The sequence below is a fragment of the Anabrus simplex genome, chromosome 6, assembly GCF_040414725.1.
Source record: "Anabrus simplex isolate iqAnaSimp1 chromosome 6, ASM4041472v1, whole genome shotgun sequence".
In the NCBI taxonomy this organism is placed as follows: domain Eukaryota; kingdom Metazoa; phylum Arthropoda; class Insecta; order Orthoptera; family Tettigoniidae; genus Anabrus; species Anabrus simplex.
The window spans coordinates 25,664,126-25,692,064 of NC_090270.1; positions in this window are offsets into that span (position 1 = coordinate 25,664,126).

A 27,939-nucleotide genomic window follows, 5' to 3' on the forward strand; every position below is an offset into this window, starting at 1 on the left:
AAGCCTTTCTTATCCCAACATCGCCATAAGAATTATGTGCGCCAGTGCGACGTAAAACAAATTGAAAAAATAAAAGTGATGAAGATTTTCAGAACCTTTACGGTAAAAAATAATATCCTCTTTCCCCGTTACTACCTTAATATAATACCTTCTGAGGTGTAATGAATTCTCGAAATAATTTTACAAAGTTGTCTCTCTACCGCCCTGCCAGTAGGAAGAGGCGACTTGCCAGGTTCCTCACTATCATAACCGACCTCAATTACTCAACTCTATTTCTCTTCCGATACCGATGGTATTACATTTTAGAGACCAAGGGTGTCTCAGATTTTCACCCTGGTAGTTTCATTCTTTGAGGTATCGGACCTCCATTCTTTTTTACTTCGCATTATAATTAGTAGAGGGTGCCAGCCTTGCTTTATTTCCCCTTAAAACAGTAATCACCATTACCTTATTCACCACTAATATAAAATTTTCTGTCTTCTAGTAAATTATGAAACCGACTGTGCAGACGTTATCGTTCATTCTGCCCGATTACATTATTTTCATGCCACTTGCTTTTAATTTGTGGAACACAGAGTAGAAAATCTTGTCACTAATTGATTGTCATCTAACTTAAGACTACGTTATCTGCGTCATTATGATACATCATCCGTAATATTTCACTTTCACTGATCGTGTTAAGGCCTCATTTTTCAATCTTATTGTATTTACTAGGTTCCCTTAAAACTGCAGCTCCATGAAATAACATCACAGCCCGTACCACTTCTTGACTTATTAGGTATTCCAATTATATAATTTGGAGATACTAAAGAGAGTTTCTGAGAACAATTCCGACTATGTGAGACTTCAACGTTCTCTTCACTCTGTTAATGAGAGATCCGACAACAAATACCTAGACAAAGTATGCAGGAATATTTAAACAGCTCATTCCCTTCAGAATAACTTTCGCGAAACACAATAAAAATGCAAGCACACTGCTGAAGTTAAAGGCAAATACTGCTGCTGACTGTAATGAAAGTACAACCGTTTGGTAAGTAGCAAGTGAAATTCTAAAACGTAATGTTAGCTGTATATCTGAAGATTTAGACTTGGTGTCTAGTTCTATTTTTTCAAGTTAACTTTTTGTTTCCATTGTTAGTGTAGTCCATTCTTCATATATTGTACACTAAAGTAGTAAAGGAGCGGTGTAAGGCTGACATTATGTATATAGTTCATAATTTTCCTACAAATATATGGGGAACAGTCAAATGAACACCAAACACCCGCCATAACACACATTCCGCACGAAAGGTGGCAAGACTGATTTTACGTATCGCTACTGCCATCGTTGTGGTGGGAGAACTGCATAGTGGCAACTCACAGGTGCACGCAGTTGTTGTGGTACGTCTTTGTTGGTGCTCGGACTGGTCTAGAGTGTTCGTCCAGGTGTAGATATGGAGGTAAGCAAAGAAGACCAGTTCGTTGTCTGGTGGCGAGGATGCTGGAGTATAACAAAACACATCGTCCGATGTCTGTTGTGTATGACGAACACTGCATGTCCATGACGAGTGTGCACGAGTAGCAGATTCCGAAGGGCGCACATCATTGCAAGGCGATGCACATCCAGGACCGGCTCTGATTTGATGGGATGGATCGAAGGCCTTATTTGGGAAATCCGACGGATCATGGACGAACAAGGACATTCGATGGCATCGGTTTCATTCGGATGAGGAAGTATAAGAGTGGGTGCGGTTGTGGATCCGTCAGTGACCTGCCTCTTTCTACAAATCTGGAATTGATCGTCCCGTTTCCCAGTGGGATACATGTGTTAATGCTTTTGGTAATTAATTTTGAATGAAACCATTCCATCGTCACCGTATAGAGGGTATTCACTTTCCATTCCTATTCTGTCGAGCATCCTTTTCACTTTCGTTAGCCAGTAATCATCTTTTAAGTGTTTCATCTGTTTTTTGCTATATTCTTTACTTTCCTCCGCTCTCCACTTTTCAGTCTTAACCAATATTTTATTACATTCCTGGCTATATCTGCTCGAATGCTCGCAGAGTCTTCTAACTCCACAATTTGCCTCCAATCTGGAAACCCCATAATTATTTTCCAGAATTTATTTTTTATTACATATATTTTTTACTCTACTTCAATGCCCCATATTTCTGGTCCATAAAATGCTCTAGAAGTCACTAGCGCATTTAAAATATTTTTATATAAATTGTATTCATTACTCGGTATCTTCCTCTCCAAACACCTTGTTCTGAATAAAGCGGCTAACCCTTCCATTTTAGCACGTGTTATTTGCTCATTCCACTTCCCATTTTATGTCATAATAATTCCTAGATATTATATTTTATTAACAACTTCCAGTTATATGTCCTCTAATCTCTAGACTCTTTCATTTTTCTTTAGTTTATTTTCTTATTTACATATCATTACTTTTGTGTTTTTGATGTTTATTTTCAGACCCTATAATCCGCAATATTGAGCAGCTTTATTAAGAGTGTTTTGCATACCGCCTAGTGATAGAAAATTAGGCAGGAATTTCTTTATTTTTCATACATGGGCATGTTTCGTCCTCCTTTCCTTGAATATCAACATCTATAATGAAAAGTATAAATAACAGTGGTGATAATTTACATCCCTGCTTTAGTCCAATATCTGAATGTGTGTCTCCTGCTTACATGGAACTGAAACGAACAGCCAATGAAAGAAAAGAGTGGTTGCATCGACAAGGCATTAGCCTTTCGAATATTGATTCACTGACCTCTCCTGCTGCCAAGTCTTCCTTTACTTTAATCATGCATATCACCTCTGTGTATAATTCTTCCATTGCCCTGATCAAATTGTTTGACAACCCTATCCTAGCCAACTTCGCAACAACAGCCCGTCTGCTCACTGAATCAAAGCTTGTTGGAGGTCTATCGCTGCACGATATAATCTCCCAGCTTTCCTCTTTAAGTATTTGTCTATTACTGTTTCAATTACAAATATATTATCTGTGGTTCTCATTCCTTTCCTAAAACCCGACTGGTACGCTGAGAGTATAGAGCAATACCGTCGGCGCGTTCTGAATGTCTAATTCCTGATCGTAGGATGCTTACCAGAACAGGTATTCATCCAAGATCCCGTTGTCCTTCTGAACGTGTTGTTCAACAACCTGTGCAGGAACAGCAACACGTTGTTGAAATGGTGCAGAGTAGTTCTACTCTCAGTACACAGCGAATTTCTGCACGTATTAATGTCACAAGAACACGTCTGTGGCGAACATTATATGCGGAAAACTTGTACCCGTTTCAAAACGTCTAAGAGGTTGTGTGGATAAGACACAAACGTGCGAGACAGTATTCCAAACACAAATGTACATTAAATGTGTTTTATCTCGTAAACCATTCGGAATAGGGCTTTTAGATTAAAATGATTGTTCCTGTCATATCCCTGAATATTGAACTTACCACCTGTATAAAGTACCTGTGGAGGTGAGGAAAGTACATATCACTACTGCATTACATGATTTAGCCACCTCACGCAGTATAGACGCTTTGACAGAGAATCAAGTCAGCTTTTTGTAATATCCTACACTGAAATGTAAAAAATCGCTTCAGTGTCGTTAGAAAATTGAAAACATGCGACGAGGAATTGTATTAGCCTCGCATCCACTAAACGGAACATCGTTTGTGCTGCAAAATAACAAAGAGCGTGTTTAAATGAGTGAGAAACACTCTGAATGCCAAACACGTCCACATTTTGAATTCAAAGGTCTCTAATGCCCATGTCTGTTTTATTAAACGGTACGTTTCAAATCAATGGGCTACATTTAATTATAGTTACTTATTTAAAGCGAAATCCTTTATGGGATCATCTGCATATTAACACTGACAGTGGGCTTTTCTGTCAGTTAGTTGTCTATCAACAAATATAACGGACATAAACTATGGAAATGCGATTGTAAGGACGAATGGGAGTGCACAATTTGATTAGTTTGTACTGGGATATTGCCACCCCTCGGAGCAACGAGAACCACACAATACGTTTAATCAATGGGTAGACAATTATTTTCTTCTTTCTCTTCTCGAAGTGCTATAATTGGTGTTCATTCTCTCATTTTGCGACTTGTAGGAGGTGCCGTATCAACCTCGCTGATTTTAGAAGCATGGTTTCTGTTGTCTCCTAAGCCCGCGATTTCCGATAATGAAAACAATAATTGTGAACTGGATAAGTTTACACATGTTTATCACCAAACTATACTCATTTTCGGACCTTGAGTTAAAAGAGAAACTACTTTTTTAATATATAATCTTTACCAGCAAAGCGTTATTCTTGAATTTTCCGTACACGAGATATAAAGAATACACTCGAACACTACATTTCAAAACTAGATTTTTATAATAAATCTGCGTTATTGTTCATCCTTCCATTCCTTACAACAGTTCCAGAATACGTAATTCGAAAATAAGACTCATTTGCTTCCTGTATAGCAGTTTTTTCATTGTGATGTACATGCTTCGCACATGTTCAACTTCGATTTCTTGCCTGCTAAATTAGATATCGTCCAAGTTATAATGTGAAACACTTACTGTCCTTATTTTAATTCTTCATGTTCCTTATAAAGATAAGCTTTGCTTTCTTAACAGTTGTTGCCAATGTTAATTTTCGGGAGAAATATTCACACATCCTCTGCTGTTTCTGCGAGCAGAACAGTGTCCTCTGGGTAAGAACAATATGTTAATTACATTTGTATTCGCTATGACGACTATTGTCGATCGTGTTCCCAATTCTTCAAAGATAATCATTTCACTGTAGATAATAAACAAGACAGAGGATAAAATGCAGGGGATGTCAGGCTTTGAATTCTATCACTGGGATTTCCGTTATGGTTTAAAGTGACTATGATTTGAATACCTCGTATACAAATGCCAATTTTCTGGACAATGTCAATAAATTACCGCACTGTACTCCTTCGAGTGAGCAGGGCTGAGTAACTCAGAAATACTACCACGCTTTTCTCCGACGCTGAGATGCCGGAATGTTTCCCCTCCTGCATGTTCTTACTCATGTTAGATCAAGTAATGATGAAGGGAGGGTAGGAGAATATTACAGGTAGGAAGTCACCTTCCTTGAAGACGTGAATTTCCTTTATGACATCTGCCAGGATGGTTGAAAGTTTGAATTGGACGCTGTTGCAGTTAGGACAAGAAATAGCAGCTGTAGGGCTTCACATAATCTCTTATAAGAACAACGATATGAGAGTCAAAGGTTATGCAAACAACCTAGAAAGAATATAGAGGAAATTCCTTTGTTTACCTTCTGGGTGTAATGGCTAAAACTGGCGGTGCAGAGGAAGACGTCAATGCTCGTATCCAAAAATATTAGGAAATACAGCAGCCTATGTCCAACTTATCACCACAAACGTGAATTCCGTTCTCCTGTGAAGCATGTGAAGTCAATAAACAAATCACTTACTGACTCCAGTGCCGGGTATACGTTTTCTGTGGTGTATCATCAATATAAAATGGTCTGAGGTGATTACAAGCGAAAACATGTAGGAGGAATCCAACGAGAAATCCGTTGATGTATATAGAAATCGGGAAAATACAGTGGAGATGGAAAGGCCATACATTTGGAAAACAGGACTAATCACTAGAATGTTCGGTCTCAGAACAGAACCCAAGGGGAAAAAGAAGCGTAGAAGGCCCGAGAACACATGGAGGAGAAAATTAGAGAGGATTTGCTTGGGGAAAACGTGGGGTGAAGTACAGGACCTGGCTTAAAAATGTTCCCAATGGAGAGATTTCTTGGATGTCCTTTGTTCCTGAGAAAGAAATAGTAAGATAAATAAATCTACCGTCTAAAGGCTGACATATTTGGAAACTTCAAAATAAATAGCAGTGGACTGAGCGGAGACTGACCCTTCCAGCTTGAGCTGAGGAATCCATCGCCGTACATTCTGAGCCACTCAGGCCAGTGGAGTCGTCCGCATAGGAACGATAATAATGAGCAGCCTAACACGAATAAGTAGAATTAATGTAGTGGTCGCCAACTCACACTTGAAGGATTAGAGACAATAGAGTTCCCATTTATGTCACAACTTATGGCAGGCAGGGGTCAAGATGGGTGTATTTAACCGCCCTACGCATAGGGGGAAATATTTGATCAACTAAAAATATTAATAATAAGAGGAAGAAGAATATTTGTGTGGCTTCAAGACCAGGTTGTGGACCTTTGGAAGTTTTGTCGTCAAGGCGGCATGCTCACCGAAATGAAAATTACAATTGTGCTGCTATCTATAGGCGGAAGTAGAATTCTACTGGACAGGTCCTCTGTAACGTAACGTAAATCTTGCCCAACGGTCTGCAGATTATGAGGATACGCGTGATCAGAGTATTGAATTCTCTCGACCATTATTCTTTGCTTTCTAGCCCGGGGTCGCTATCTCCTTGACAGGTAGCTCCTCAATTGTAATCACGTATGTTGAGTGGACCTCGAACTAGCCCTCAGGTCCAGGTGGAAATCCATCAACTGGCTGCGAATCGAACCGGGAAGATAGAGTTATGCCGCAGGAACGCTATCTCGAGATTTTGGGGCTGTCAGGCAGGTCCTGCGACTGAGGGTGATTCATGACTATGAAGAGAGTCCGGGTAACTAATATAGTCTATCCTGCACAACGGTTATATTATGAGGTTTGTATGAACTTGAGGGGTACGGCCCATCAGACCTCTCACTATATAACGAAAGAATGGGCTAGGCTACACTAAAATACTCCGAGTCTGCTTTTGATATGGAGATCCAGCCTTCAAAAATTAACCAACTCAGCAACGATCGAACTACCACTGATCCACAATCCAGATGTGATGAATGAGGATCCAGTGGTGTCTCACTGCAAGGTTATCTATCTCTGCTCCATTGATGATCACACCGTGGTTTATTTAGTGTCACCTCTTCCTACAGCGAGTTGCCATTGAAAGCTGAACGAGATACCAATCTCACATCCTCCACTACTATCTCGTCAGTTATAATTTTAAGCTCCCAGTACGTAGTCGTAACTCAAGCCCAGCCGAGGTTATTCCAGAGGACGCACAGATAAAGAAGATTTATACCAGGCACAAAATATTATCAGACGGTAAAATATTACGGGGTGTTTTCAGGGTTAATCTGTTGACATTCTTCTGGGTTCGCACAAGCGTAGAATATGCTTATTTCATAGAATCGACTTGCTGTCTTGTATGCATGATCCTCTACATGAGAGGGAACATTCTAGCAGCAAGTCTCGTCATTGTAATTTGGCGTCCATCGTGAAGTGGAGTTCAACAACAGCTGGTCGCATCATTTCATCCCTATATACGTTCGTACGTCACCAAGCAAGGTTATATCTCAAGGACTTGCAGAGCACATGCTTCAGCAGGTATATACCAAACTTGAAAGCATATATTACTCCTCCTCTTTGGGACTGAAGTGTTTATACTTGTACTCCAAGAGGGCTCTCAATTAGGGGAGAGTGTGTTGGTTATTACTGAGCCCATAGTTGGGCTAATTTAACCACCCACTCTTGTTTTCTTACGATACCGGTAGCAACAGGTTTGCGAACAGCAGGAAGTAGCTGCGCTGTTCGTGTCCCGTAGCTTTGCGTGTGCTTTCGGATGGTTTTAGGTTTAAAACACACTCTCGCCAGTCCTAATTATTGTTTTTCTTGGTTATCCATTGTTACACTAGGTACCTTAATAAAGGCTTCCAACACAGCCCTAGCCGTTTTCCATCCTTCTATCATCAAAAGCCTTCCATATATTAGAGCAAAATTTAAAAGTTTAGGGACTTTCCGGAGAATAGAGAGTCTAAGGCCCTCTACACAATGAGCTACTCATTAGAAACGTGACTGGTTTGTAACCAGGGCCACGGACTGGTTAGTAACTGAATAGTGACACGGCTCCACACACGAAGCTACTGTACGGTGACGTATTCTTCCTAATTACCCATTTTTAAATTTTGGTGCGGACTCTCAAGATCACTTCTCAACTTTGCTATAATGTCAACCACTGACTCAAGTGACGAAGAGGACATGATTGTGTTTCATTATTTCAGGATAAAAAATAGAAGAAGGTATTGGGTTCACTCATATCTTAAAAAGAACATCCAATGCAGATTATATTATTCATAGCAGCAAAGGAGCTCCAACAAACGGATGATAAATTTATGTATTTGGGCTTGGTGCAGCTTATTGCGCCTGCCATTCGACAGCGAAATACAAATATGAGGGAATGTGTGAGTGCTGAGGAAAGTGTGCTAATAACTCTCCGGTAAGAATTGAACTTTATTTTTACAAAAAAATTAAAATATTACAAAATAATTCAAAAAGAAAACAATTTTAACATAATGCTTGTTGCATGATATTTCTAATAGCATTTCACTTTTGCTCAGTATGACGGTTCATAGGTATCGGTAAGTGCATTGCCAACTGCTTCATAATATCCTCTTGAATGCTGTGTTGGTTCGGTCGCACTTGGTTCACATTGAAAACTGTGTGAGGTTAGGCTGAGAGGTTGATGTATGGACGAAAGGTCACCAGAAGAACGGGAGAAAGGTGGAAGTGAAGTTGTGGATGCTGGGTTACTAGAGAGGTGGGGAAGTGGCAACAGTATCTCGTCAATAATTTCAAGACATTTTCCTTTAAATTGTCTCATTTGAATATCAGTCATTGACTCCTCAAGATCTGGCAGCATAGTTAGTAAAAACATTTTCAGAGCATCACTCCTTGGATTGTTACTTGTATCCACCTGTGTAGTCGCAGAAAGTTCCCCATTTTCGGCTTGAAAATATTCATTTAATGTGTTACCAAATGCATGGTTTCTTACGACACGTTTCTTTACATGCTTCGATGCTGGCTCAGTGTGCCATTCACTCGACCTTTCAGGTTGTTGAGGTTTCACAGGTGGTGGAGTTGGAGGAAGCGGTGGTGGTGGTGGTTGAGAATGCTCAAATGACCCTGGAGGTACAGAGTATTGTACAGTGACACTGTCCTCGTTGTCCTATCATCAATATCTAAACATCTTTCCTTTGGGGTACTTCAGGCAAGTTCCCCGAAGACTTACACAATGCCTTGATAAATGGAAGAGTGAACTGCATCGTTTCTGCCAAATAGTATGGCTTCTTATTTTTGTATCCAGAACCACTCGGACCAGATTTTATTTGACGTACGAAGACATCCCTCATATTCTTCCATCTCTCATTACATTCATCCACTAAAACAAAAATTAATCCCCCAATATTTGAATAGGGTATCCTAGGTGTACTTGAATGCAGAAATACATATAGTTATTAATACCTATATAATTATAATTTATGTAAAATAAGTACAGATAAATTGTATTAGGATTCCGTAGCTTTCTTTCATTTATTTTCAGGTATTTAGCAAATGGAGGAACGTTTGTATATCTTTCACTATACTTCCGCAGAGGAGAGAGTACAGTTGTGTGCATTTTAGCGGAGACTACAGCAATCATTTGGAACAATTTGAATGAAGAATACTTGTGTGTGCCGAATCATCAAGAATGGAAAACTATTGCTCAACGATTTGAGTCATTGTGGAATCTTCCAAACTGTATATGGGCACTCGACGGAAAACACGTTAAAACTGATAAATTTCCTAATAGATGTTCCAATAATTTTAATTACAAATCAGACAATTCGATTATCTTACTAGCCACCTGTGATGCCGATGCTGCATTCACGACTAATGAAACTGGATTTTCTGGAAGAAACAGTGATGGAGGCATATTTCGTGTTTCCGCAATGAGACACTGCCGCCTGGCCATTAACATACGACGAGAAAGGTTGGCCTTTTCTCTACGACTTTAAAGAAGATGAAGCATTCCCTTTATCACGTTTCCTTATGAGGCTCTATCCACAAAAGGTGTTAGATAATGTGAAATGAATCCTCAATTAGAGATTAAGTCGAGGAAGGAAAACTATTAAGTGTACTTTTGTAATGGTGGCTGAGAAGTTTGCACGTGTAAATGGCCCTATACAATGCTGAGATCCGGAAAAGGTAAATGACATAATTAAAGCTACTTGTGTTCTCTACAATTGCGTCCGCAAACGCGAAGGTCTTGAGTGCATACCAAGGAATTCTTCCAGTAATCAATATCCTGTAATACCAGCACAACATTTATCCATAAACGATAAGTCAGCCGCTAGCGCACTAGGAAATTATTTAGCTAACTATTTTTAACTCAAAATCCATCTTTACCTTCGCAATGGAAAAAACATGTATACTTTTAAGTTTGACTTTAGCCTCATATTGATCGATCATTTGATCTTACCCCTTCCTGGAACGCATTCCTGATAGACCTGTAGGAGCCATCCACTCCCCAAGGTATTTAAACTTGGTAATTGTTTTATGTTGTTCATCATTAGTACCGATTTTTACAGTTTGCTTTATCAAGAATATGCCAGAACATAATGTTCGAAAAAAGGACAAAGATAAAGTTTTGATGCAATATTCCGCATAAGTCTTCCTTAAAATTTATTGAAAATATGGTGTAGATGTAATACGTCCATCCTTAATTAGGAATAGTATGTCCATTTATAGCTTTAAAATGCAACAGACCACCCTATGAGCAGCAATTTCACACCATTCATAGCTGGAACCGGCTGGATAAGGAATGGCATTACTAGCATCGCTCATACCTCTGTCACACTCACATTGTTAAAGCTAAGAATAAGACAGAGAGTGATCAATTAATAAATGCATAATATTTGAAGAACTTATTTGATGATCCAACCAGCCTTGAGACTTATCATTCGACAGAAAGTATCCAAGGGCTCTGATATTTCGACTGAACACCATTTATGTTTGTAAGTAAGTGAGTAAGTTGTTACTGATAACTAGTCCAGTGAACGGAAGCTTAGATTCCCTAGATCTCGGGATTTAAAAAGCAATACAGAGTGGCTGTGCTGTATAAATTGCATGTGTCACATTGAAGCGTGTAACATTCCAGGGCATAGACAGCTGCGGCGACAAAAAGAGTGTGAGAGAACTGACAGGCAAAAAGAACTGAATATTTCACTTGTCAAAAGAAGAGAGCAGTAAACTAGTTTCTGAGTAGCGACCGATGTCATCTCGTCCACAAGTTACATTGTGAGATAGAGAAGTATTTGATGAACAGTGTTGCCAACAAAGGAATAGGATTACTCACTAAACCACCAGAAACCACTAACTCTACCGTCCTTAATATATGTTCAGTTGCGAAAATACTGTAGTGGTTAGTGTCATTAGCTCGCCAAACCCGGAGGTCGGGTTGGATTCCCTGCTCTGCCACGAAATTTGAAGAATGGTACGAAGAATAGAACGGGGTCCGCTCAGTCTAGGGACGTCAAGTGAGTAGAGGGGGTTCGATTCCCTCCTCAACCATCCTCGTTCTGGTTCTCACTTCTTCTCCAGCAAATGCCGGGATGGTACCCAACTTAAGGTCACGGCCGCTTCCTTCCCTCTTCCTTGTCTGTCCCTTCAAGTCTTCCGTCTTCCCACAAGGCCCCTGTTCAGCGTAGCAGGTGTAGCCGACTGGGCGAGGTACAGGTTCTCCTCTCAAGTTATATTCCCCGACCCAAAGTACCACGCCACAGGGCACTACCGTTGAGGCGGTGGAGATGGAATCCCTCGCTGAGTCCGAGGGAAACACCAAACCTGCACGGTAAACGTATTAATTAATAATAATATTAAAATTATGTGTCTCCTTGTACATAAAAGGTAAAGTTTACTCGAAATTTATTTCAAGGTGAAATGTAACAGTCTGGGACCACTAATGAATTTTTATAACTCGTCGACAGAAGGCATGGAGGGAAGAGCAGAGGTATAAACAGATGTCTGATATGTATTCACAGTCCCTACGTATTGTAATACTATACTTAGTAGCTCATGTGGTAGCAATGTTTATTACTTTTCAGTCCTGCCCGCAACGAGAAAAGCACGTTCATCATTTCGGGTCTCATTTTAAGTTTAGTTTTAGTTTGAATTGTGTTCTTTCTGTCTTTCTTACTTTTTCTTTCTTTCTTTATTTCTTTCTTTCTTTTTTCATAAGCTGTTTACTCTCCAATGTAGGTTTTCCTCTCGGACTCTATGAGAGATCCCACCTCTACCACCTCAATGGCAGCGTTCTGGAGCATGAGCCATTAGATCGAGGTAATACAACTGGGAGGAGGACCAGTACCTCGTCCTCTCGGCCTATGCTGACATCACCTTGTATGCTGAGCAGGGAGTTGGTGGAGGGATGGGAAGATCGGGAAGGGATAGACAAGGAAGAGGGAAGCAAGCGGACCATCCCGACATTTGCCTGGAGAAATGAAAACCAGGGAAAACCACTTCGAGGATGGCTGAGGTAGGAAGCGAATTTCTCTATTCGCTTGACCTCCCGATATTATTTAATCCGTTTACAGCTCCGGCATTTGCACGGTGTGAAAATGGGAAACAACGGGAAACCATCTTCAGGGCTACCGATAGTGTGGTTCGAACCCAGTATCTCCCGAATTAAAGCTAATAACTATGTGACCCAAGCTCGGTGTGAACGTCACTATTTTTATTTCATTGGACGACGTCAGAGATAACGGCCCATGCAACTGTCACCGATAGTCCCGCTGCGTTGAGATCTTGATTCTTATCCATTTTTTAAAATGTCATTCACACGACCAATACGATATAAAGCGACATCACAGCGACATGGCAGATCGTAACTTACTACTACTTAAGCCAGGCCGAACATAGTATCATTTGATCCAAATGATAGTTATTTCTAAATCAATGGCTCACCAGCGTGTGTAAAACATACATTCTACCAATCGTGACACATGGGCTTGAGTCCGCAAATTTTACCCCGAACAGCGTGAAATGTCTGCGAGACAGTCAGGTAGCGAAGGAGTGCGGATCGTAAACGAGATCTGAAGGAGAACTCGAGCATCGGACATGATCGCAACAAGTGGAAGTGGCAGGCTACATACGGAGGAGCGCCTTAAAATCAGCCGCGCACGGCCTTAAGGCGAGATGCGTGAGGCGCACGCTTCCGCATAAAATAGGAGATACATCGCTTAACGTAAAATTATTTGATATTGAACACAGTGCATTGTACACTGTTATTTATTTGAAACAGTTAATATTACTAATAATAGACATTTCTAACAAACTAACGTAGTAAGATGAGAACGAACTCGCTTTGTTCCACAGCTGGGATGCGAGTTGCGTACCGCGCTGCGTTGGTATGTGCTGGCTGGAACCGGCACTCATCTCCACTGTTGCTATTGATAGGAGTGGTGATGAGCGAGGGGTGGGGAGATACCGCTGCCTTCGTGCGGTTTCAGTCCCACACAGCACTTTCTAGCAATAATACACAATCTTTCCCTGCTCTGTGTAACTGATCAGGAACAGTATTTTAAGATTTTGTCGGTGTGTGAATATGCATTTCCGCAACAATTTGGAATATCATAAATGTATAAGTTCACCGAACAAGTTGCCGTGTGCTTAGGTCGCGCAGCTGTGAGCTTGCATTCAGGGGATAGTGGGTTCGAAACACAATGTCGGCAGCCCTGAGGATGATTTTCTGTGGTTTCCCTTTTTCACACTAGGCAAATGCTGGGGCTCTACCTTAAATAAGGCCACGGTCAATTCCTTCTCACTCCTATCCCATCGTTACCATTAGACCTATCTGTGTCGGGGTGACGTTAAACAGCTTGTAAAAACATGTATAATATGGATAATAATATAATGCATGGTTAATGAAATGACATGGTGTGGGTGATAAATAATTAATGGTGAAACTTGATGACGGAATACAATACAAAATAATAATAATAATATTAATCAAATTAGTTAGTAATGAAGAATGCTTGTAACTGAGTTGAACAGTTATAATGTATCCGTACACACTGTCCAAAATGAATATGTGAATTCATTAATAATCGAATTATCAGTAAAATGATTGAAAAATCTACATTTTCTAAAGGCCTCCAGCAGCACACCTCGTTATCAGGGTTAGGATATGCCACCGCTTAAAACTGAAACAATGCTGTGAGGTAATGCGAAGAAGAGTTGGTACAGCACCTGCCAGTGACACCAACGCCATGCAGGAAGCCCCAGAAGATGATATGGTAGGGAAGGTGGGAAGTATACATTAAGGAGTGGACTTCAACAGGCTAGAGAAGACACTGAAGAGGAAGACTAGTCGGTGGAGGAATTAATAGTTTATTGTTTTGAGTAAAGAGACATCACCTGAAATATACTGGGTTTGGCAGTAAGATATAATGTTAACCACGAAGCTGTACTGGAACCAAACACTTCGCATTAACATCAGAGACCATGTCACTGAAGGTGTGAGGAAAGTTTGTAATCGCTCTCCAATCCTCTTTCACTTACATTCTGAAGCTAACCTTCGAAGATCCCTTGATGAAGTACTGTAGATCAAGGAATCAACATGATTCTTGCTGTCCATCCTCGGTCATAACAGCAGTACGTAAAATATACCACTTTTACCAGGGACAATATTTTCCTGGAATCGTATCCCTGCTGAAATCAGAAATATGAGTAACCCAGAGCTAATGAGAAGAAAGTGCTTCGCGTCGTAGCTGTATTGACCATAATGAAGTTATGACACGTCCCAAAAAATTTTAATATAACTCATAATATATAATAAAACTTATAAAATATAATATAAATATATTACTGTACGAATTTTTAGGATTTAGCTTTTAATCAGAGTAAACATATTGATTTAATACGAGGGGTGTTATATGAAAAGGTACGAAATGGCACTGCGGGTATAATTGATGTCTTTATTCAAAAGTAATCATTAGAGCCCAGATTTCCATGCACTATCGAATCTCATGTTATGCATGCATTCATGTACTATCATATGGGAAATCATGCACAATAAACTGGAAAATATGCACTATCAAAATTCAGTTCTTTTCGAAACATTATGCTGAAACTGCCATAATTTCTCCAAACTCTCTTGATTTAAGCTCGTCCGTTTGTCAGCACATTCTCAAGCACAGAAAATGACCTTTTTACGTCACAGGAAGTGACAGGAGCATACTTAACCCTGGAACTCATTTCCCTGTTACTCAACCGGCAGAGTCGCTATCGAGATGCATTAATTTCGATGACTAATTTCGAGATAGCGCCTTGACATTCAACATCGTTATGACATATCTTGCATCATGTTGAAGAGGAAACTCTACTCTATAATGCAGCACAATTCTGAAGTAGTTTAGTGTGACAGTGTGTGCGGTATAACGAGAACGCTTTGCAGACGGTCATTCTGTTGTGCTTGCTGTGGTTGTCCGATGTGCATTTCCTATCGTGGCGCAAAATGAGTGAGTTGTCAGGAAGTAGTGAAATTCGTAAATGTTTGTTTGATCTGGACGGCGAAGGTGATAGTGATGTATTTTTAGAAAAAATTGACGATGATGTTGACAATAATTCGTCACATAGTGGCGAATTATATGAGCCTAGGCTAAGTGATTTTGACACTGACCTTGACGATGATGTAGAACACAATGAACCAGTCACTGATGATAATAATGATAACGACGGTAATGCAGTTGACCAAACAGAACCGAAGTGGACAAGAGTTTATCCTTCAGAGCCAAAAATAAAAGTGGAAGAGAAGTTCAAGGTTCGAAACGCAGGTGTACGAAATTACCCTCCGAGAAAAAGTCCTCCTCTGACATATTTCTATTTGTTTTTCTCCAATGCTATCCGGAATAAGTTAGTGACTGAAACTAATAAATACGCACAGGAAATTATTCGAAATAAAACGAATTCTGGAAATATGGGTTCGTATTCTCGTCTGCAAAGATGGGTTGACGTTACAGTATCAAAAATCAAAAAAATCATTTCTCTAGTTATAAATATGTGTCTGAACCCTAATAACAATATTGGAATAGAGTGGTGTACTTCAAAATCGCAAATATTTCCATATTTTTCTAAATTCATGTCACAAAACGTTTCGACTGGAAAGAAATACTCTATAACCTGTTGGTAATGTAATTTTTAATGCCTGCATACTCTATAGTTTGAACACCGACAAACCCCTTGAACATGAGGAATTTATGCTTAGTATTGTCGAAGGACTTGTAGATGAAGAAACTCTTCAAAACATTTCACCTGGACCTTCAGGAGAAATGGGACATCAGCTGGTACGCCTCCCAGGGAAGAAACTGCGGTTGTACCCTGTCTGTTCGACTGCAGAGAAAAGTCACGTACCCACTTCTGGTGCCCAGGATGTAATTGTGGTGTCCGTAAACAGTACTACCATAAAACATTTTTGGAGGCCTATGAAGGCAAGAAGAAAGAGGAGCCACCCCGAAGGTAGCGAGGATGAATCTGACTAAGTGGACTCACGTTTTGGTGCGATGTGCTTGTGTTATTTCAGTTCTATTTTACTTTACAATACTTCAATGCAGTGAAACCTCTCTACATATTTTAATCAGTATCAAATTGTGCAAATTTTGTATATAGTAAAATCTTCATATAATATTACTTTTTACGTACACCTTGCCTAGAACTTTCGGATTATTTTCGAATACTTAGCGTGTGTTGAATACTTCGCCCATACTGCTTCAGGATACTAAATTAGTAAGTTTAATTTCCTACTATAGTAATCTTCGTCCTTTTCTGTATAAAATGACATGTTATACATGAAAATAAATTGAAAAACAACATTTTAATGAATTTTTTAAAAGTTGCTTGCAAAACTCGCCTACATGCTTGCCGCTTGAAGGTAAACCGCTTGCCGGTTCCAGGGTTAAATGAAGACATTTGGGACGAAGTGAGGTCAAATTTTACCTCTTTGCATTTTCACCACAATACGTCTTTTATGAGCTTGAAGAATTCAGTCAAGATTTGAACGAATCACTTTGTTCAGCTTATCTCTAGCTGTCGCAGCTACTTCTCCGTGCGATGATTGCAGATGGTGATGCCTTCAATACCTTCTAAAGATTGCCTTCTGCGATAATAAAGACGTGTAATGAGTGCGAGTTCCGGTTAGGAAATTCTAGGATAACAACGGAAGAGGATTCAGTACAAAACCAACGTTTGTAAGTCGCTTTCTCATTAACGCGGTATCACAGAAGTGAGATACAAGTCTAACATAGACGAGAAAATGAGCCGTCATTTAGTATTGCGCAATTTAAGGTTCAATTTATAGTAATGTACAACTGGGACACCATGTTCCTAAGAATTACAAAGATTGACGTGGGGATATCCGGCTTACGTCAATTTTCACTCAAGCAACAAAAAAGAAAGTGCTAGGTTAATTGGATTATAGCACCTCTACCGTATGTACTAACTTTGGTTGTAACACAGCATGCCAAGAATACATTCTCTCCGTCTCTCAGTGATAGACCTATTGTATTTCGTGGAAAAATGGTCCCAAATTCTTCACCCCAACATTCATAACAGGCATTATCATGCAAGTTAACATTATATATACGCCTAAGTTAGAAGAAAAGTCACATTATGCAATGTTAAACGTCCAAACATTCTCTATTAAATTCAAAATCTTCATAATACGCATTATACATTAATTTTCTCCTAAAAGGGCCGAAACATGCAAACATGCAGAGAAAAAGAAGGGTTATTTGGAATCGTTAAGCCATAAAACGAATACTTGCAAAGTTTGAGGACTGTAACCACCTTATTTAAAAACATGCATTGCATGGAAATTTGGGTCTAGTAATCATCATAGGCCTGAGCACAACTGCTCCACTGTTTCACGAGCAGAAGGATTTCCTGCTCCCAGAATTCCTGTGGCTGTGAGAGAAGCCAGTCCTTCACGGTGTTCTCAGTTCGTCGTCCAAGTGGAAGCGCTTTCCTTTTAGCGCACCAAACAGATTGAAGTCGCAGGGCGACATGTTCAGGCTGTAAGGCGGATGCTCAAGATACTCCCACTTGAACTTGGCCATCACGCTTTGTGCGACCTTGGAGAAGTGTGAAAGAGCATTATCGAGGAGAAGAATCACTCACTCCGTAAGCAGTCCAGGCCGTTTGCTCGTGATGGAGTGTGTCACAGCACACGCCACGGTTAATGGTTCTTACCGTGCTCGAGGAATTCGATGAGTATCGGATACCGGACGTCGAAAAAGACCTTGCGTAATGTGAGAGCCCCTACGAACCACGCCGGACACTAGAATGTCACAGTACGTTACCCCAAAGCCGCGTGTTCAAATATAAACAGGTTTGGTTTTTACGACGCTTCGTGCCTATTCATTTCAACAGCCATCATAATTTCAAACAAAATATTTATGTTAATTTCAACTAAATTACATTAGGTGTACTGTATAATTATGTGGTTTGGCATAATAGCAGGCTTCATTGCCTGAGCTTTCCGTGTACAGAAAATAATAGATAATTAAATATATATACCAATGGGAAGAGATTAAAGATCATCCACAGTTCAAATATAACCCTGATACTTGCTGACTATTTATATTACCTTCTGTTCCTTTTATACAACAACAGGGAAGTAAGTAGTTTGGCCCTATAAAAAACAAACAATCAGAAAATAAATTTACGGTAATCATGAAGCAGAAAATCACCAGTGACTTTGTCTCCATCAAGGGAAACTGTGTTGAAATTTTGTCATATTTTAACTACCTAGGATGCTATTTAACATAATCACTGAATCTAGATAGTGAAAGTGGCAATGCAAGGGAAGTATTTCTGAAATTAAAACATCGGTCCAATCGCATCCTCTCATTTCAAACTCGTCGGAGTGTCCTGCTTTACGGTTGCGAAGGACTGATATTAAGGGCATCGTCAGTAAGTGGATTATTACAGTAGAACACTGAATATTGGTAGCGATAGACTTTAAGACTAAGATTTATGAACTAACTAGTAATTGCTTACACACTACATACAATACACGAGTTCGCGCTTTCTCATCTCTCACTGCTCAGCCACACTAGTTATTCGCTCTATTGCTTATAAACTAAGACAATCGTCTAGTATCACTTATACTCTCAGCTTTTCTCTCTGTACAGTATCACAGCCACTCTGATCACAGCTCGCGCTTAGCACAGTGTCCTACATTGTCCGTACACTCACAACAGACTTCGTTCACCGTCTCTTGCCGACCTCTCTCATTCTGCGTCAGTTACTTACACGTTCAATCACAGCAGCCGGACACGAGAGACTTAGCTCATCAGCGACAGACGGACCTGAAAGGAATATTCACATCATGAACAGGACTGCACTCTCTGCACTACGCTCCTCAACACCACAAGAGCACCGACTGACTTCCAACTGAAGCTCACACAGAGACTAACTCCGCACCTCGAACTGCTGCACCTGCACAACTTATATAGAGAGGTCGGCCCTACCAGATACTTCTCGATCCCGAATGATCTGGGTACATCTTCTACTTCTTTCTCTCACCATCGAGAAGCCCCAGTGGTGACAGAGAGAGCTTATCTCCGTTCCTGGCTCGTTCCTGATTGGTTCGTAGAGTACCAATCCAAGTATTATGTGATGCTTTAAGACAATTTAAACAAAAGAGTTTGTTGTCACAAGCATATTGAATGCGATTTGACACTGTAAACTTGAGAAATGCTTCATATGCAAAACGTCTTAGTGCATGACCTTATGTACAGTAAGAGCACTGATTGTTAATGCATGCAACATGAGTAGAGGACGACAGTTGTTTCTTGTGTGAGCTTTATTTACTACCGCGCACCTTGACTTGGCTGACTGACGTTCGCATGCTTACAAGGATTTGGCAGCGATGTTCAATATAAGATGTAAATTGTTTGAGGCAGGAATTTTTGTTAGAGTCTGCTTCTAGTTCCCAGCACCTCCTGGTTTCATAATAAAGATGATAAACAATATGTTGTGACAATATTACTTCTTCGAGAGGTGTATCTAATTCCAATTTTTTAAGTGCTTCTAAGCTGCTTGAGATTATGCCGATAAATTGCGTGAGATCTTCAGCGGTTTCATTCTCCACTGTTGCAATGTTAACGATTTCTGTAACATACTTTGCTGCTGTAAGTATCTTGTTTTGAAAACGATCACATAAGAGGTTCCAAGCTGCCGTATAGTTAGTATCAGTAGTGGGAAGGTTCTGAATTAATGCTTTAGCTGAACCCTGAACTGCTCCTTGTAAGAAGTGAAATTTCTGAATGGATACTAGACTGGAATTTTCATGCAGACCGTGAATTCATGTCTAGACGACATGTTGTCTGTCCCAGTCTGTCCTGTAGTTGCCGGGAACAAGATGCATTCTGGTCACTCAAACAAGACGCGGCCAGAGCACGCTCTGTATAAATTATCTAAGAGGACGAAACAGTTGTCATAGTAGTAGTATTCAGCCATGCTCCGGCTTAACAGTGACTAGTCTTTCTGGCTTTACAGATCTACATTCGGGAGGCGGAGGGGGTGGTCCCTACTGTCCTGAGAATAGTTCCCTACGTTTTCCATTCTCCTGCACCAAGGCGAATGCTTGGAGAGATCCTTTTATAGGCCACCCTCTCACCTTCTCCGCACCTCAAAACACCGCTTCAAGTCTCCTTAACCTGACGGAGGGTGTAAAGCTGTAGCAGGACCACCGAACCCCTTCAGCGAATGGAATAAAACACATTCGTACAGTTTTCCCTCATCTCGGGAAACATCATGAGAACGAATCGTTAAAAACCATACGAGTTCCACGATAATGTATTGGACTGCTGTTCACATAGAGCTATCGACAGAAGGGCGAGCCCCCAATATAAATGCGCATTGAAAGCTGCAGCGATACAATGTAGATGGTATGTTAATAAAATCAGTTTGTGAGTGAATTGATAGGAAGAAATAACGTGTACAGTATTGAATATTGCAGCGACAAAGGAGAGAATGATGAGTTGTGCTTTGTGAGAGAACTGCTCGGGAAACGAGGACGAATAGGGGATATGAATAACGGTGTACCAACTCTGTATTTATAACGCATTTTAAAGTAAAAGTGGATGTCTACTTTTGAAGTATAGTTTTTATAACATGGAAGTTCTAGAAATAAGAATCATGACAGTAATATTAATACCAATAAAAACAGCAGAACAGAGGAAAATAAGAAGTAATAAGGAAATTTACCAAAACATAGAAAATAAAATGGAACAATATTAAAAAATGATTACGAAGATTATTTGTCCCATTGAAGGAGATGGGTACAGAATCAGGCACAGCAAGGAACTGTACAGTAAAATGGAGAGCATTACAACAGCTATTAGGAAGAGAAGACTAATGTTCTATGGTCATATAATCGGGATGGACAGCCTGAGACCCACTTTAAGGATTTTCAACAGTGTACCTAGAGGGAAAGCAACAAATGCCGAATGGACGAATTTAGTTCGGAAAGGCCTACAACACCTAAATATTGATCACGTTGACATTTACAACCGAGATAAGTTCAGAAAGTTAATCAAGACATCTGACTCTCTCCATTCACTAACGACTAAATCACTGCGTCCAGGAGCAGGAGTGAAATGGACTCAAGAAAGAAAAGACATCCATAGCGCTAGAGTAAAGGAATACTGGGCTAAGAGGATGAAAATACCGGAATTAAGAACCACGTGGTCCATCGTAGGTCTAAATAAAGAAGAAGAAAAAAAAAGGATATTGGTATTTATTTGGACATAACTATAGAATCGATGATAAAATATTGATGAAACAGATATACAAGTACCCTTGGGAGAAAAAGACAACAACGGGCTGGGTACAAAAGGTAAAGAAAGATTTAGAAAGAAAGAAATAACAGAAGAGCAAACTAAAGAAGGAGGGATTATAAAAAGAAAGTTTTAAGAATGGAGGGATTCCAAGGTGGCATCAAGAAAGAAAACCCGTGTCAAACTGGACTGAGGGAAAAATAGTAAATCATAGTGCAATGACCAAGGAAAATGAAAAAAAGGAAAGAGCGAGGAAGGAAGAATTGGTATTGGAACGTGGTCCCTGGCAACCCTCGCGGTAAAGTATAAGAAGAAATGTGAAATAGGAATGTTATTTCATATAGAGTATGACTGCAAGTGCCGGCAGTGTCCAAGAATATGTTAGGTTTGCATGGAGCAAATCTTTCTATTTGACGCCTGTTGGTTGACTGTACGTCTTTGAGTGAGGTGATGATGGCGTTGATGATGATGATGATGATTATGAATATGGTGATAAGGTAGGCAGAGGGTGAATCCCGGCGTCGGCACGTACCCCAGTCCCCCTTTAAATGGATGCGGTACGGTAACATCCTCGGTTTATAATATAGATGTTGATTCCCATAGGGAATCTGAAATATTTGTCCCGAATGAGTAATTTTATAATACCAATATAAATGGTCCGTTATTGGACATTATACATTTTCCAGCTAACTCATTCCTGTTTGCCAGCGTTTCGCCCTCGTGCGCTAGGTTGGGCTCATCAGTTGGTGCCTAGCACACCTACCAAGACGCAGGCTAGTGCATACCGTGGAGGTCACTTCGTAGGCTACTTGGAGCCACCGGCAGTGCCAATGCATTATGATATATTTGAGATTCCCTATGGGAATCAACATCTATATCATCTGATAGCCAAGCAGGCATCAATTTTTGGCAAACAGACAAAATCTCTCATAGTGCATTGGCACTGCTGGTGGATCCAAGTAGCTTACGCAGTGGCCTTCACGGTATGCACTAGCCAGCGGCTTGGTAGGTGTGCTAGGCACCAACTGATGAGCCCAACCTAGCACACGAGGGCGAAGCGCTGGCAGCCAGGAATGAGTTAGCTGGAAAATTTATAATGTCCAATAACGACCATTTATATTGGTATTCTCGGTATATCCTACCTGTTGTGAGAGTCCACTGAAAGAGACCACACGATCTCCTAACTTATTAGCGTGGGTTGTCAGTCATGAGTCCCTTAGCTGTACTGTATTCAATAGGCTGTTCTGTATTAAATAGGCTGAATGTTAAAATACATTTTTATATTATTATAAATTAAGATTTTTTCAATACGGAGAAAATGATTTTCATTACTTGTAATCGTATTTATGATTCCTACGGACACATTAACGTGTTTGCTCGTACTTCTTGGATGTTTCTCACAACTGTCTTCTACATTTTAAAATCAGGGCGACACTGTTATGTGGACTTTAATACACCACTAAAGGACCCGCACTGCTCCACAGCGTTAGTTATAAACAGATGAGATAACTCGCCTTGACATGACTGCCGTAATCATATTGCTTAGGCTACCCTTCTCATTGGTTTTATGAACATTTAATAAGAAGCGCGCTATGGTATGTCGCAGTTCATGATGTAGAGCTTGGTATTGTGTCGTAGAAGGCAATGGTATTTGTAATAACAGTTCTTCTACGTAGAACGGTAGTCTTGTGAGCTTCTAGGTTAGTCTCTAAGGAGCGTTTGTTTCCAGGCAGAGAACTCTTTAAAAATACGTGGCCTGCATTGTTTCTAATGCAGCTCGGTTATCCTTCGACAGGTGTTCCCAGATAACGTTTAAGTCGTATGTTTGTTTGTACGTAGACTTTTCTCTATTAGCAGCATGTAAGTCATTAGGAATGATTTTCCATATGTTGAAAATATTTGGAAGTTGGGAAAGGTTATAGAATCAAAAAGTGTCCAGCAGGGAGTATTATTTCATGACCAGAGGAAGTGGATACTCTCTGGCTGGACAGGTAGTAATCTAACATGTCTGCATGCAATGACATTACTAAGGATGAAAATCATATATTATAACTAGCACCCGCCGCATTGCCCGCATTTTTAATTCAATCATTAGATATTTTAAAACTGATATTTTAAAAGAAAAAATATTAACACACACCGATTTTTTATCAAATGCGTGTATTTACTTATTTTAATTTTAATTATATTATTACTTTCAATGCTCAAGATATCGGGTTACTGTATGGTACAATACAAAAGACCATATTACACAAAAAACTAATTTTTTCCTTATTAGGTGTCCACCCACTTGGAGCTAAGATGTATAGTGTGTTTTCCTTTCCAACTCTGCACTAACTTACATACAGTTGACCATGCGAGAAGCACTTTTTCCGAAGATAGAATCCTTCAACCTCAAGTGATGGTCCTTGCGCCTTTTTCATGCGAAATTGAAACGAACGTGGAACTACAGATGTCTAAATTGGAACGGTATATCCGAAGGGATGATATAAATCCCAGGAATGAATGCCACTTCGCCCGAGGCATGTACACTCATGATGGTGGCTTCAATAATATTGGACATAAGCGACAGTAAATCTCTCCTTCTAATCGTGTTCACGGTGCGTTGGATTGTGATAAAAACACAACGAAATGAAAGATATAGAATGCTAAAAGTACTCATCATAGTGCTCTGGTTGAGGCTCAGCGAACTAATTGTTCCCTGTAACCATTATGGAGGTACCACTTCATTGCTTTGACATTCTTATGGTGGTATTTACCAGCATTATAAGATCAATGAGTAAATAATCCTACAATGGAGTTAGCGCAGTGAATTTGGCTGGCATTTGTTTGGTTATGAGCAGAATTATAAAGGAAAATTCGGTATAATACACTAACATTAAAGTCATGCACAACAGGAAGAAATGTTTCATTTCATTCCACGTCCCACTTTCTGAGAGAAGGATTATCTGCGATTTTGCCTGTCTCTAACTTGTTCATTGTTGTGCTTTGATAATGACACGTAGTTCAGTTCAGTGAGAAATTCACACATGTGTAGAGAATGATACCACAGCCGTTTAAATTGTACTATAATTTGTGAATGTTTTTCTTGCTGTAGTTTATAGGTGTTACGCTTTTCGTTACTTACGGTTGAAATTTCTGTTACCTTCTGAGTGTACATGTGCAGCAACCTGTGCCCGTTTGTTGGGGCGTAGGATATGTGTGCAGTACCCCCTGCCTGTCGTAAGAGGCCACTAATGGGAGTAAACATAGGGTCTAAACTGGAGACCGCGCGAACCCTAGAAATGTCTGACATTACTTCCATGTACTTCTACCAGTTGGACCACATTCATTTTTCTATCGGACCTCACTTAGTCAACCCTTGTAGTCTTCCGAGCTCGACGGTGTTTGGCTCGCAAGACCTACCCATACTTGTAATGTTCATGGCTCTCTGAACACAGGCTATAGATACCTATCCCTTAATCTGATCTGACTCCAGCGTTGCTACGTTTGTGAGACCTAGGGAGATGACTGGGCTCTGCATTACGACCGAGTGTCCTTCATGACACCAACCCTATTTAGAAGGATGTGTTTATGGAATAATTACGTGCTTCTGCAATGGTTGGTAGTGTGCTGTTGCGTGCTGTGTGTGTGTGTGATTAACTTGAAGATATTAAACAGAACCCCATGAATTAAACAATTCTATTACTGACTGATTGATTATATGTCCCAAGAACTACTTTTAAAATTTTCGAGGACGCCGTGGTGTCGTAATTTTGTCCAGCAGCATTTGTTTGTGCCAATGAGTGTACCACGCTGAGGATTGATGCCTGAGGACACTGAAACATCACTTCTATTGTCTGAGGTAATCAGCTCAACTAACAGCTGAAGGTCGTTAAGCTGGTTATTCGCTCAACAACTGCCCGTCTACACGGTATTATTGAATCGTATACCTATTATTATTATTATTATTATTATTATTATTATTATTATTATTATTATTATTATTATTATTATTATTATTATTATACACTTCCGGATATTTGGATTGAATGTGGCTCATCGTGTCTGGGGACCGCAAATGGCTTCCTACACCATGGACTTACAATGGCTCCTTGACTTGTATCGCAATGCCTTTACTGGCAGGACGTAGTGTTTACACTGCACTATGTCTTCAGTTAAAGGCTAGAGCAATGTTGTTACTCACTCGTCACTCCTCATTTCCCTAGTACGCCTCTTCAGTGATGCCTAGGCCATCTATGACAGCTGATGGCGGAGCTGTTGAGGATCCAATCAGCCTTAGGGCTGACGACTGAACATAAATACATGTATTACCTGTCTTATGTACGTTGCCTAGCAACAGTGAATTGGTGAAAACAAATTGGGTTGTCATATCCCAATACATGTTTCCCGACGGTTTTTCGTTGATAACTCACCAACGAAAGAGAAAATGGAAAAGTCGGCTTCGAGGTGCATTCGGACCCTGTTTAATCTACTTATGTTCAAAATTTCAGGTCACTGCGTGCCGTAGATTTGGTCGGGCATCGCGCGCGCCCGTACACACACACACACACACACACACACACACACACACACACACACACACACACACACACACACACACACACACACACACACACACACACACACACACACACACACACACGCGCGCGCGCGCACGCAAACCACAGTCAAACACTTCCTTTTATTATCTTACTATATATACAAGAATTGATGTATGTGTGTGTGTGTGTGTAAATGACACATCTCCTGCTAAGCCACTGGAGTAATTTCAACCAAACTTGGTACACACTATGACTTAGTATCTGGAGACGAGCACTGTGGGGGTAAGCCATCCGTAGCTCCCTTAGGGGTGGGGGTTTAGGGGGGCAAGTTTTAAAAATAATCGAGAAAAGTGTCGAATCCACAGTTTTCTGGGTCGCTGAGGTTAATTGTGACACTCCCGATTTTTAAAAAGTCAAAGTTCAGCTCCCTTTTGGGTGGGGGCGAGGGGGAGTGATATAAAAATTAAACAAAAATAGTGTCGAATACATAGTTTTCGGGGTCGTTGAGATGAATAGCGATACTCCGGATTTTTAGTATCAGGAGACGAGCCACGTGGGGGTGATACACCCCAGCAACCCCTAGGGGTGGGCGAGGAGGTTGAGGTACACAAATCATCGAAGGTAGTGTGGAATCTATACTTTTCGGGGTCGCTGAGATGATTAGTGACACTCCGGAATTTTTGAAAGTCGAAGTTCAGCCCCCTTCTTTGTGGGGGCGATGGGAGAGTGATATATAAAAATAATCGAAAATATTGTCAAATCCATAGTTGTCGGGGTCTCTGAGATGAATAGTGAGACTTCGGATATTTTATAAGTACAAGTTCATCCCTTTTTTGAGGTGGGGGGCGAGGGGGAGTGATATATAAAATGAATCAGGAACCCTTAGGGGCAGGGGGGGAAGGGCTCTGAGACATAAAAATCATCGAAGGTTATGTCGAATCCATACTTTTCGGGGTTGCTGAGATGAATAGTGACACTCCGGAACTTTTTAAAGTTCAGCCCCTTTCTTGGTAGGGGCAATGGGAGAGTAATATATAACAATAATCGAAAATAGCGTTGAATCCATAGTTACCGGGGTCGCTGAGACGAATAGTAACAATACCGAATTTTTAAACTCAAAATTTATCCCCTTTAGTGTGGAGGAGGTGGGAAGTGAGATATTATAATAAATGAATATATTGCCGAATCCATAGTTTTCCGGGTCGCTGAGATGAATAGTAATATCTACCAGATTTTTAAAGTCCAACTTCAGCCCCTTTTGGCATAGGGGTGAGAAAAAGTGAAATAAAAATCGTCAAGAATGACCAAGATAATGGACGTGTGTATGTTCCAGTATGTCATTTAAGTATGACTTATTACCTGGAAAACATACTGTGGGAGTAAGACGCCCCTAGAACCACAAAGGAAGCGGGTGAAATATAATCCATATTAATTAATGGAAGTCACTTTGGCGCGATCTATATATATACTGTACTATATATATAAATTACGGCATAAAATGAAAACAGACGTGAATTAATGAGAACATTCTAGGCATCTTAGAAACTTAAAACTTGATACCAGACAAGCTGATGACTTCAGGATACCTAAACAATCTAAAATTCTCAAAATTCTCTGAGAGGGACAGGCTGGGAGTTTCAAATCTGCATAAGAACACATTCGGTGATATTTATCCAGAACGATAACCTATAGGTTTCATGGGCTTAAAAGTTTCCTGATAGCCCTATTTTTTTAC